Here is a 14,068-nt window from a genome sequence, read left to right as displayed (position 1 = left end):
TCAATAATAATATTGTAATCATCATTTTCGAGAAATCTTTTCACAATATCAAGGCATGGTTGCAAAATAGTATTCCTCCATGCTTCGTCAACAACTTCTTTTCTATCTTCTTTGAAAACGTCAGTAGCAATAATATGATGCACCGACCACATTTTCTCATTTATTAATCGTTGAATCTTATCAAGTTGGGTACAAATTAATATACGAGTATCAAGCTTGATACTTGAAATTGAAGCTTGAAGAATCATCTTCTTTGATTCATCATCTCCGTCTATATTTTGTTCTTCCCTTAAATATTTGGCCATTTCAGGGACACCAATGGACAGTCGGATTCCTTTGGTGTTATATGTTATGAAAATTTGCCGCACCTCATCCACCAGCCCTGCTTGCAACATAAATTTAAGAATAGTTTTATTTAGTTGAACATATATTTGAAAACCAAAAGTGTTATTAAGAAAACTATATAAGAAAAGTTTTAGTTAGAGTCATTATTATATTTTGATTCATATATAAAATAACTAGAAAACCAAAACTGTTATTAAGAAAACTATATAAGAAAATTTTTAGTTAGAGTCATTATTATATTTTGATTCATATATAAAAGAACTACAAAAACTACATGCATTCACCCTTTCATCAACCCTCGTGTCAACTCTACGGTTCAAGATTGATTGCTCTACATCAATCCAAATAAAGCAATTGTCATACTTATATTTGAACATGAACACAGGGTCTTCCACAAGTTTTTCAATATACGAATTTCACCCTCCAACAATAATTGGAACACATTGAGTCTTCAAAAAATTTTCTATGTAGACAATGGACTTCTGACAGAAATCTTCAGCCTTGAATTCGGAATCAGGCTCAATTTCACCTAAAAATTGTGAAAAAAAATAACTATCAATTAATATTCACATTAAAATAAACTAATCACAAAAAATGTCTTTTTCGAATATGTATACCTTGCAAATAGTGTCGTACACCTTGTTTCTCAGCGTGTGTGATCTTGTTGGTGACGATATCAAGTCCATTCTATACTTGCATTTTGTCCGAATTGATTATTTCTCCTCGAAAATGGGTGGCAAGGTCAACAGAGAGACGAGATTTTTCCGTTCATGTTGCTCCCATTATGAACACCACTTTCTTCTTGTTGAACTTGTTGTTGTTGATGAAAGTAATCATTTTAGCAACACATAAAATAAAATCATAATAATAATTACGTTAAAATAGTAAAAAATCTCATAAAAACCACTCATGCATACACTCATACATTAAAAAATCTTATAAATAGAAAGTTAATAAGAAGAAACCTGCTTGAGATGTAATAAATTATATAAAAGAGTATATTTTTCTTGATGATGGTTATGAAAGAGATTGCATTGAGAATATACAGTAAAATGTAATTGTGTACTTATTAATTGGCATACCATATTTAGAAATACTGATATCTTTTAGGATAAGATCAATGACTTTTGATTTATGAGATCTCCTACTAGATTGACGAAAATATGGATTTCAAAGGGATTGTGAAAAGAACTCCATTATATTGCTGAGGGAATACATTCAAGTGATAATGCGAGAATTCATCAACTATTTAACAACACGTCATAAGTGCTAAGTCTAATAAAATTAGAGGAGACATATCAATAACTATTTCAATTACAATTATTTATATTTACTTGTGCAGCATGTATTAATAGATAAATATTTTATTGAATGAAGCTTCAATCATCGTGATTGAATTAGGTAGAATAAATTTCCTTATATGATCCTTACCGATATATTGCAAATTAATTATTTTCTCTTCTTTGTCTATGTAACAATTTTAAATTTGCAGTTAATAATTTTATTCTTTCAAATTCTTAAAGATTAGAATTTCCTCAAACATTTTTAGTCATTTATTTTTTCATTCTATTACCTTGACATTAAGAATGATCTTATGTAATTGTGTAAGTATGTATTTATATTAATATATATTAAATATCAAAGACTTGGACTTGGACTTGGGGCTTAGGCTTGGATCAGACCTTAAAATAAATGTTTTTATAAACCTCAAGTATTTGCTATATAAATAACAATATTTTTACAGGCAAGAATAGTATATATATATTTGTAGTTCGATAGAAACTGTACAAAATAAGTCAAAAATTAAAGTGACCAAGAGACAAAATAACACAAGATAGAGAGGAGTGCAATTACGAATTTCTAGTGGAATGATTTGTAATTTATTATGGTAAAAATAATTCAAATTAATTATTTGGAATTATTTTCGTAATAGGAAGCCTCGGTAATTTATTTTGTGGTCCCTACCGTGCCCATATTTATCTAGAACTTAGAATTTATTATAAATGGAAAAAGGAGAAGTATGTGTCTTTCTCTATTCTAAGGAAAGGGAGAAGTTATGTATCTTTCTATGTTCTAAGGCAAGGGAGAAGTATATCACTTTTTCTACTCTAAGGAAAGGAAGATGGACATGATATTTTCTTTTCTAAGGAAAGGGAGATGTACATGTCTTTCTATTCTATGGAAAGACATGGTATTCCTTTTCCTTGGACAAAGAAGAAATCTCTATAAATAGAGATTCTTCTAACCCTTGATAAAAGATAATTTTTTCCTATAAAAATAACTTGTCCACCCAAGTATTGAGAGGGTTCGGAAGTGAACTTGGGATCACTGTAGAAGACCGTAGAACTGTGGTCTAGTTTGTGGACTAGCTTATGAATTTGCTTGAAGTTTCTAGCTTGTCGACTAGCTTGTTGATTCACTTGAAGGTATCGGCTCACGCTTCCAGAGTTAATTCTGAAAGTTTATATGCCCTAACATGATTGTACTTGTTCTAGTATAAACAATGTGTTGTCTATTATTCATGTAAGTTATATGATTTTGGTATGCTTCCGCTATGCATAAAGTTTCCCAACAATTTGTATCAGAGCCATACTTACATCTTGATAGATAACATGAAATATACGTATGTGCAATTGTATGTATGGTTCATGGTTGGTAAATATATTTTTATCGCGAAAAAAAATGAATCAGATGAAACTTTAAGATTTTTTATTCGTTGACTAAAGTACATAAGCTCTTAAATTTTGAGATGATCAAGAGGGCAAAATGTGTTGGCGACAATTTTTCACTTTCACGTGGTAATGGAAAGCAATAGTAAACATTTGTCCTAAAGATTATTTGAAGTCCTTTATTTTTTAAATTAATGGAACCCAATTTGAAAACTTTTCACCAGTTAAAAGAAAAGTTAAAGTTCAATGGATTTGTTTTATTTAATAAATGAAAGTACGAACTTGATTTATTTATTTGAAAATTCTTTAGACTTTATACATGTAATAATATATTTTGTAATAGATGAATTGAGAATTGTGATTAATAAATAGGATTCACTAAAATGATCTATGTATTTGAGTCATTAGAACATCCTCAATTCATCAAGTATAAATTATTCTAAGTGAATAGTAGTGGTAATATTTATTTACGTAAATGTTGATTTACCTTAAAATACTAGTAATGCTTAAGTAATTCATGAGAAGAGATATCGAAGTTTTCAGTCAAAAGAGAGAAACATAATATCTTGGATTCTCAAGTGTATTAATTTAGAGAATAATTTATTATAAGAAGGTATTGAGTGCCTCAACCAAAGGAATGACACAACATATGTTCATGCTCATGAGATGATTATAAAAAGAGAATGAAAATCTGAATCATGTTATTTTAATTTTTAACGTATGGTCTAAAATGACTGTTTTCAAATTTGGTCATATTTTAGGTGGTCATGAATTTTCTGATCTCTGATTTACTTGAAATTTGATGGTTCCATCGAATATTATTTAGATGGTTTTAGGTAGTTTGTCAGATTAAAATTTGATCTGAATATGATAAAGTCATATTGTTTTAATTCCTAAAGATACTTAAACCACTTGAATTTGAATTTGGTCATAGCTTTGGAAATATTTTTAGATGTTACACTAGTGGGATGGCCGTGTGATCCTACCAGTACATTGTAGTTGTGTACTGATTCTGCACTTGCTCTTTGTTTGTTGAGTACAGGGCATCTTCACGCGACAGACCTCGCTTAGAAGATCAGTGATCATCGCTTCGAATTCAAGGGTGAGCCAATTCTTCCGGGATGCCATGGAATTCTCTTTCGTCTATGTCCACCATTTCTGGACTTAGACATTTGTTTTAGTTAGTTGATTAGTTCATTAGATTTGGGGTTGCATCTTTTCTTGTTTAGACTTGTTGAACTTTAGATGTTTTGGTACATTGACTTTCAGGTTCTAAGTATTAAATTTCCGCATTTGTGTAGTTAATGAACTTGCTTCTGTAACTTAATTGCCTTAGTATTGTTTTAGTTGCTTAGTTTGGTTGTAGTAGTGGTTCTCCCACCAGATGGTTAGTGTGGGTACCAATCACGATGGTCTGGGTCGTGACATGTTCTAAATTTATTGGAGTGGATATATCTGACACCATATATGTATGTTGCATGAGTGATTATTTTTTCTTCAAAACTTGTTGTTCAAGTTGCATTAATATCTATAAGGTATGTTTTGAATTTTAATATTCAATGTATACATAAATATGCTGATTTTTGGATAATAGTATTTACATAATGTAAATAGTTTTAGAATTTTTTTGTTCTTTGTTCTTGATTCATGTATCTATTTCACAAACGATGATATGTGATACGAATTTTTGAACGGAAAAAATTTAAATTCTATTTTGGCCAAACAAAGTTTTCAACCAAATTGATCATAGTTTGGGAATTCGATAAAAAGGACTCTGATTGGTTTGAAATTTGGTAGATTCATAAGAACGACCTAGTAAGAAATATTATCATTATATTAGTTTTTGGTCATATTTGGCTATAGGGGTCCTTACCTTGATTGCCAAGATTGGATTGTAATGAAGTATTAGTTTCATGTGTCGGCTTAGACCTTCCTCCATATCGGATGAAATTAATACAAGTCACTATGTATATAATCGCTAGTTTTGATAATCTGTATTAACTCTCCTTAACTGAGTAATATGTGATTTGATCAATGTAACTAGGGTGATTTTCCCTTGACTTAAACTAACAATAGACTCTCCATCTGAGTTGGGTTTGTATAAGTTTATGGAGTGAATAATCAGTCATTGTACATGTATATTGCATGAGTAGTTCTCCAATCCCATCAATTGGCTATTCAAGATGCATGGATATATATGTATAAATGAGCCCTCAATTTTGTTATTTAGGATTATTCGGCATATTATGTTCTATTTAATGTATTATTTCTCAAATTCTAAATAGACTTTACGGACTCACTTAATATTACTCAAGTATTTCTTTCAATAGAGATAAGATATTAATTTAAAAATAAAAATAAAAATTGCATTATATATGTTCATGTTAGATGAAATTATTTTCAGTGTCTAGCTAAATAAGAGATGGACACTTAATATATTTTTCTTGTAACTCTATTGAGTTTGATAAATATGTTATCTCTTATTGTATATTGATGCATGAATTTCATTTTATCATGAATTGAATGTTAATCTATCTCATAAGAGAAAATATCTTTTAAATTGAATGAAACTTATCTGTATACTAGCATCTAGGTCATTTATTCTGGATAGAACTTTTAAGTTTGTTAAAGAATGGACATAATAGTTCATTGAAAGTGAAGTCACTACCAACATGTGAGTCATGTTTAGAAAGAAAAAGGACTAAGAGATCATTCCTCTTAAAAAGGAAATAAAGGTAGTGATAAGTTAGACCTAATCTATTTTGATTTGTGCGGTAAATGATCACTCAGGCAAGAGGTAAATTTGAGTATTCTGAGATTTTCAGAAGGTTACTCATGATATGAAAACATTTTTTTGATGTTTTGTAAGTCTGAATGTCTTGATAAACTCAAAATATTTTAAGACAAATAAAAATAGCATCATGAAAAATATATAAAGCCACTGCAATTTGATTGTAGTGACATATACCTCTCTGCAGAGCTGATGAGTCACTTATCTGATAGAATAATTGCATTTCAATTCTCTACACCAAACACTCTAAAATAGATTGGTGTAAATGAGAAAAGAAATAGAATATTATGAAGATGATAAGATTATTAATTGGCTTATTCATTGTTGTTTTGTTTCTTTTGGGATATGTTCTAAGAACTACACATCACATTTGAATTCAATTCCTATCTAATCAGGAATGAAATGTGTGTATTAATTGGCTATCCAAAAGAATGAAAGAAAATTTATTTTATTGTCCTATAAAAAATAAAAAATAAGGCAATTGTTAAGAAAACTGTCAGATTTCTAGAAAAGGACTATTTAGTAATCCATGTTCCTAGAAGTAAACTAGTTTTTACAGGACTGAACAAAGAAATAACATATGAGTCAGTTGTAAATTCAGACACTCAAGAACATCTAACTGGTATGTCAGAATTGACGTTCCATTGCATTTACGTAGTGGGAGAAACGTTATTAGACATAACAATACTACTACCTCAAGTAGTGAAAGTGATGTTTGACAAATTAAAGAACACTACATGAAAAGTAGTTAATATTTCATTACCGAAAGGTTTTGAGGAAAATACGAAGACTCAAGAACATGAAAGTGTGACTATTGTAGTAATACTGAGTCGTAGTGGGAGAATCATAACAAAGATTGATTGATTTTGTATATTTAAGAGGACTTTCATGATAAACCTCTGAAGATCTAATACAAAAATGATAAGTTACGACTCAGCATTACTAGACGAAAAAGCATAAGAAAATAACTTTGTAAGATCCTTTTGATAAGAAATATAAAAGGAATATTTGTGAAAGCTATAAATGCATTGTTGACAGTCTAAGTGGGAGATTGTTAGGGCATATACTATTAATCATGTGTTTAAAAATAGTATTCTAATAATTTTCAAGATTAAATATCTTAGTGGGAGATTGTTAGGGTATATACTATTAATCATGTGTATAAAAATAGTATTCTAATATTTTTCAAGATTAAATATCTTAGTGGGAGATTGTTAGGGTATATACTATTAATCATGTGTATAAAAATAGTATTCTAATATTTTTCAAGATTAAATATCTTAGTGGGAGATTGTTAGGGTATATACTATTAACCATGCATTTAGATATAGTACATTATAACAATCGTGATGGTTAAAAGTCTAAGTGGAGATTGTTGGAATATATACTATTAACCACATGTTTAGATATAGTATTTATTATAGAATAATTATTTATTTATTTTAATAGATCATATGTTCGTTTATGTTGCTTGTTTACTTATATAGTAGATGATTTAGTGTATAGAGTTTAAGCTTATACACAGAGGATTAAATCATCGGTTCTTATAAGTATAAAGTTTTTTTTGTTCACAATCTAAGATGGAAATTTGACATGCCATCGGTATGATTGTAGCACAAGATTATATGTAGTTTATCTTGATTATGGGAATGGTATAGTTCCAACTTCTTGTGCTAGTGCATTTTGTATGTATTGAACGGGACCGAGTAGAGATAGTTGCTTTAGACTGACTGACAAAAGTAATGGGGAATTTTGAAATATAAATAGAGGAGTGCAATTACGAATTTCTAGTGGAATGATTTGTAATTTATTATGGTAAGTTTAATTCAAATTAATTATTTGGAATTATTTTCATAATAGGAAGCCTCGGTAATTAATTTAGTGGTCTCTACCGTGCCCATATTTACCTAGAACTCAAAATTTATTATAAAGGGAAAAAGGAGAAAGTATGTGTCTTTCTCTATTCTAAGGAAAGGGAGAAGTATGTATCTTTCTATGTTCTAAGGCAAGGGAGAAGTATATCACTTTTTCTATTCTAAGGAAAGGAAGAAGGGCATGACTTTTTCTTTTCTAAGGAAAGAGAGATGTACATGTCTTTCTTTTCTAAGGAAAGACATGGTATTCCTTTTCCTTGGACTAAGAAGAAATCTCTATAAATAAGGATTCTTCTAACCCTTGATAAAAGATAATTTTTTCCATAAAATACTTGTCCACCCAAGTATTCAGAGGGTTCTGAAATGAACTTGGGATCACTGTAGAAGACCGTAAAACTGTGGTCTAGTTTGTGGACTAGCTTATGAATTTGCTTGAAGTTTTTAGCTTGTCGACTAGCTTTTGGATTTACTTGAAGGCATCGGCTCACACTTCAAGAGGTAATTCTGAAATTATATTCAGAAAGTTTATATGCCCTAACATGATTGTACTTGTTCTAGTATAAACAATGTGCTGTCTATTATTCATGTAAGTTGTATGATTTTGATATGCTTCTGCTGTGCATAAAGTTTTCCAACATATATTTCCTTAAATGATTCTTACCGATAGATTGCAAATTTATTATTTTCTTTCTTTCTCTATGTAACAATTTTAAATTTGGAGTTAAGAATTTTATTCTTTCAAATTCTTTAAGGTTAGAATCTTCCCAAACATTTATAGTCATTTATTTTTTCACTCTATTACCTTGACATTAAGAATGATCTCATGTAATTGTGTAAGTATGTATTTATATTAATATATATTAGATATCAAAAATTGGACTTGGACTTGGGGCTTGGGATTGGATCCGACCTCAAAATAAATATTTTTATAAAGCTTAAATATTTACTCTTTAAATAACAATGATTTTACAGAAAAGAATAGTATATATATATATATATGTAGTTCGATACAAACTGTTAAAAATAGGTTTAAAATTAAAGTGACCAAGCGACAAAATAACACAAGATAGAGATAATGATAGTTTATGTACACTCAATAATAATATTGTAATCATCATATTTGAGAAAACTTTTCACAATATCTAGGCATGGTTGCAAAACAGTATTCCACCATGCTTCGTCAACAACTTCTTTTCTATCATCTTTGAAAACGTCAATAGCAATATTATGATCCACCGACCATATTTTCTCATTTATTAATCATTGAATCTTGTCAAGTTGGTTAGAAATTAATATACGAGTATTACACTTGATACTTGAAATTGAAGCTTGAAGAATCATCTTCTTTGATTCATCATCTCCGTCTATATTTTTTTCTTTCCTTATATATCTGGCCATTTCAGGGACACCAATGGACCATCGGATTCCTTTGGTGTAATCTGCATCTGGAATGAAAATCTTCCGCACCTCATCCACCAGCCCTGCATGCAACATAAATTTAAGAATAGTTTTATTTAGTTGAAAATATATTTGAAAACCAAAAGTATTATTCAGAAAACTATATAAGAAAAGTTTTAGTTAGAGTTATTATCATATTTTGAATCAAATATAAGATAACTACGAAAACTACCTGCATTGACCATTTCATCAACCCTCGTGTCAACTCTACGATTGAAGACTGATTGCTCTACATCAATCCAAATAAATCAACAATCATACTTATATTTGAACATGAACACATTGTCTTCCACAAGTTTTTCAATATACGAATTTGACCCTACCACAATAACTGGAACACATTGAGTTTTCAAAAAAAATTATTTGAAGACAATGGACTTCAGACAGAAATCTTCGGCCGAGAAGTCGGAATCTGGCTCAATTTCACCTAAAAAATTGTGAAACAAAATAACTGTCAATTAATATTCACATTAAAATAAACTAATCAAAACAAATTTCTTTTTCGAATATGTATAACGAGCAAACAGTGTCGTATACCTCGTTTCTCAGCGTGTGAGATCTTGTTGGTCATGATATCAAGTTCCTTATATACTTCCATTTTGTTCGAATTGATTATTTCTCCTCGAAAATGGGTGGCAAGGTCAACAGAGAAACGAGATTTTTCCGTTCCTGTTGCTCCTACTATAAACACCACTTTCTTCTTGTTGAACTAGTTGTTGCTGTTGATGAGAGTATTCATTTTATCTACACATAAAATAAAATCATGATAATAATTAGTTTAAAAGAGTAAATAATCTAATGAAAACCACTCAGGCATACACTCATATGTTTAAAAATCTTGTAAATATAAAGTTAATAAGTAAGAACCTTGCTTGAGATGTAATAAACTATGTAAAAGAATAGCTTTTTCTTGATGGTGGTTATGAAAGAGATTGCATTGAGCATTTATAGCAAAATGTATTTGTGGACTTATTAATTGGCATACCGTATTCAGAAATACTGATATCTTTTAGGATAAAATCAATGACTTTTGAAAAATGTATACATATGTCAACTTAAATTTTGGTAATGACAAGTAAATAATTTTAGGATAAAGTTATCAAATGTACATTGTTTGGAGATCGCATATAACTGGGCATTTATAGTAAAAAATGTGATTTTGAACTTATGAATTGGTATATACCAAATTTAAAAAAAAATACATAATCTTTTAGGATAAGAATAATTCTTGAAAAGAACCTACAGATACGTCAGCCTTGAATTTGGGTGATTAGGCATAAATAATTTTAGGATGAACTTTCTAGTTGCACATTGTTATGAAACCACATACAATATTGACAAAAATATGGATTTCAAAAGGATTGTAAAAAGAACTCAATAATATTTCTGAAAGAATACATTCAAGTGAAAATGCGTTAATTCATACACTATTTAACAACACATCATAAGTGCTAAGTCTAATTCAATTAGAAGGGATGGAAAAATTATCAATAACTATTTCAATTACAATTATTTATATTTACTTGTGCAGCATGTAATAATAGATAAATGTTTTATGGAATGACGCTTCCGTCATCTTCTTTGATTCATCATCTCCGTCTATATTTTTTTCTTCCCTTATATATCTGGCCATTTCAGGGATACCAATGGACCGTCGGATTCCTTTGGTGTAATCTGCATCTGGACTGAAAATTTGCCGCACCTCATCTACCAGCCCTGCATGCAACATAAATTTAAGAATAGTTTGATTTAGTTGAACATATATTTGAAAACCAAAAGTGTTATTCAGAAAACTGTATAAGAAAAGTTTTAGTTAGAGTTATTATCATAGTTTGAATCATATATAATATAACTATGAAAACTACCTGCATTGACCATTTAATCAACCCTCGTGTCAACTCTACGGTTGAAGACTGATTGCTCTACATCAATCCAAATAAATCAACTGTCATATTTATATTTGATCATGAACATAGTGTCTTCCACAAGTTTTTCAATATACGAATTTGACCCTACCACAATAAGTGGAACACATTGAGTCTTCAAAAAAATTTCTATGTAGACAATGGACTTCAGATAGAAATCTTCGGCCGTAAAGTCGGAATCTAGCTCAATTTCACCTAATAAATTGTGAAATAAAATAACTGTCAATTAATATTAACATAAAAATAAACAAATCACAAAATTTTTCTTTTACGAATATGTATAACTAGCAAATAATGTCGTACACCTTGTTTCTCAGCGTGTGTGATCTTGTTTGTCATGATATCAAGTCCCTTATATACTTGCATTTTGTCCGAGTTGATTATTTCTCCTCGAAATGGGGTGGCAAGGTCAACAGAGAGACGAGATTTTGTCGTTCCTGTTGCTCCCATTATGAACACCACTTTCTTCTTGTTGAACTTGTTATTGTTGATGAGAATATTCACTTTAGCTACACATAAAATAAAATCATGATAATAACTAGTTTAAAATAGTAAATAATCTCATGAAATCCACTCATGCATACACTCATACGTTAAAAAATCTGATAAAAATAAAGTTAATAAGTAGGAACCTTGCTTGAGATGTAATAAACTATGTAAAAGAATAGATTTTTTTTTATGGTGGTTATGAAAGAGATTGCATTGAGTATTTATAGTAAAATGTATTTGTGGACTTATTAATTGGCATACCATATTCAGAAATACTGAAATCTTTCACGATAAGATTAATGACTTTTGAAAAATGTATACATATGTCAATTGAAATTTTGGTAATGACAAGTAAATAATTTTAGGATAAAGTTATCAACTGTACATTGTTTGGAGATTGCATATAATTGGGCATTTATAGTAAAAATGTGATTATGAACTTATGAATTGGTACATACCAATTTTTTTTTAAAAAATCATATCTTTTAGGATAAGAATAATTCTTGAAAAAAACCTACAGATACGTCAGCTTGAATTTTGGTGATTAGGCACAAATAATTTTAGCAAGAAGTTTCTAGTTGCACATTGTTATGAAACCACATACAAGATTGACAAAAATATGGATTACAAAAGGATTGTAAAAAGAACTCAATAATATTTCTGAAAGAATACATTCAAGTGATAATGCGTTAATTCATACACTATTTAACAACACATCATATGTGCTAAGTCTAATTCAATTAGAAGGGATGGAAAAATTATCAATAACTATTTCAATTACAATTATTTATATTTACTTGTGCAGCATGTAATAATAGATAAATGTTTTATGGAATGAAACTTCCATCATCGTGATTAAATTAGGTAGAATATATTTCCTTACATGATCCTTACTGATAGATTGCAAATTTATTATTTTCTCTTCTTTCTCTATGTAACAATTTTAAATTTGGAGTTAAAAATTTTATTCTTACAAATTCTTTACGGTTAGAATCTTCCCAATTATTTATAGTCATTTATTTTTTCACTCTATTACCTTGACATGAAGAATGATTTTATGTAATTGTGTAAGTATGTATTTATATTCTTATATATTAAATATCAAAAATTGGACTTGGACTTGGGGCTTGGGCTTGGATCTGACCTTAAAATAAATATTTTTATAAAGCTTAAATATTTGCTCTATAAATAACAATGTTTTTACAGGCAAGAATAGTATATATATATATCTGTAGTTCGATAAAAACGGTACAAAATAGGTCTAAAATTAAATTGACCAAGCGACAAAATAACACAGAATAGAGATAATGATAGTTTATGTATACTCAATAATAATATTGTAATCATCATTTTTGAGAAATATTTTCACAATATCTAGGCATGGTTGCAAAACAATATTCCACCATGCTTCGTCAACAACTTCTTTTATATCATCTTTGAAAACGTCAATAGCAATAATATGATGCACCGACCATATTTTCTCATTTATTAATCGTTGAATCTTGTCAAGTTGTTTACAAATTAATACACGAGTATTACGCTTGATACTCGAAATTGAAGCTTGAAGAATCATCTTCTTTGATTCATCAACTCCGTCTATATTTTTTTCTTCCCTTATATATCTTAGGAATGAAAATTTGCCGCACCTCATCCACCAGCCCTGCATGCAACATAAATTTAAGAATAGTTTTATTTAGTTGAACATATATTTGAAAACCAAAAGTGTTATTTAGAAAACTATATAAGAAAAGTTTTAGTTAGAGTTATTATCATATTTTGAATCATATAAAAAATAACTATGAAAACTACCTGGATTGACCATTTCATCAACCCTCGTGTCAACTCTACGGTTGAAGACTGATTGCTCTACATCAATCCAAATAAATCAACTGTCATACTTATATTTGAACATGAACACAGTGTCTTCCACAAGTTTTTCAATATACGAATTTGACCCTACCACAATAAGTTGAACACATTGAGTCTTCAAAAAAATTTATTTGTAGACAATGGACTTCAGAGAGAAATCTTCGGCCGTGAAGTCGGAATCTGGCTCAATTTCACCTAAAAAATTGTGAAATAAACTAACTATCAATTAATATTCACATTAACATAAACTAATCACAAAATTTTTCTTTTTCGAATATGTATAACTAGCAAATAGTGTCGTACACCTTGTTTCTTAGCGTGTGTGATCTTGTTTGTCATGATATCAAGTCCTTTATATACTTGCATTTTATCCGAGTTGATTATTTCTCCTCGAAATGGGGTGGCAAGGTCAACAGAGAGATGAGATTTTGTCGTTCCTGTTGCTCCCATTATGAACACCACTTTCTTCTTGTTGAACTTGTTGTTGTTGATGAGAATATTCAATTTAGCTACACATAAAATAAAATCATGATAATAATTAGTTTAAAATTGTAAATAAACTCATGAAAACCACTCATGCATACACTCATACGTTAAAAAATCTTGTAAGTATAAAGTTAATAAGTAGGAACCTTGCTTGAGATGTAA

This window comes from Solanum tuberosum, unplaced genomic scaffold (genome assembly GCF_000226075.1).
Source record: "Solanum tuberosum cultivar DM 1-3 516 R44 unplaced genomic scaffold, SolTub_3.0 scf00347, whole genome shotgun sequence".
NCBI classification, from domain to species: Eukaryota; Viridiplantae; Streptophyta; class Magnoliopsida; order Solanales; family Solanaceae; genus Solanum; species Solanum tuberosum.
Note: the sequence above shows the minus strand (reverse complement) of the source record.